The sequence below is a fragment of the Myotis brandtii genome, unplaced genomic scaffold, assembly GCF_000412655.1.
Source record: "Myotis brandtii unplaced genomic scaffold, ASM41265v1 scaffold106, whole genome shotgun sequence".
NCBI classification, from domain to species: Eukaryota; Metazoa; Chordata; class Mammalia; order Chiroptera; family Vespertilionidae; genus Myotis; species Myotis brandtii.
Genome location: NW_005353584.1, coordinates 1,015,069 through 1,015,525, shown reverse-complemented (window position 1 = coordinate 1,015,525; position 457 = coordinate 1,015,069).

Genomic DNA, 457 nt, shown 5'->3' with positions numbered 1-457 from the left:
CACAAATTTTTGTGCACCGGGCCTCTAGTAATTAATAAAACTAGGTAAACTGGGAAAAATAAAAGCTTTGCTATCATATTCATATGTATAAACATATGATAGCAAAGCTTTTATTTTAATTTGAAAGTAAAAGTTAAAGTCAACATGTAATTATCTATATATATAAAGAGCCAGGAGCCGTCACATCCGAATGGACGACCAAACAGGCTGAGTGGGGTGACCAGACCAGCAGGAGGTTTGTGAGGGACAACCAAACAACTGAGCAGCTGGCTGCGTGGGGCGACCAGGTTGGCAGTGAGGGCAGTAAGGGGCGACCAGGCCATCAGGGGGGTCAGTTAGGGGTGATCAGGCAGGCAGGCAGGTGAGCAGTTAGGAGCCAACGGTCCCGGATTGTGAGAGGGATGTTCGAGGGGTCCCGGATTGGAGAGGGTGCAGGCTGGGCTGAGGGGACCCCCCC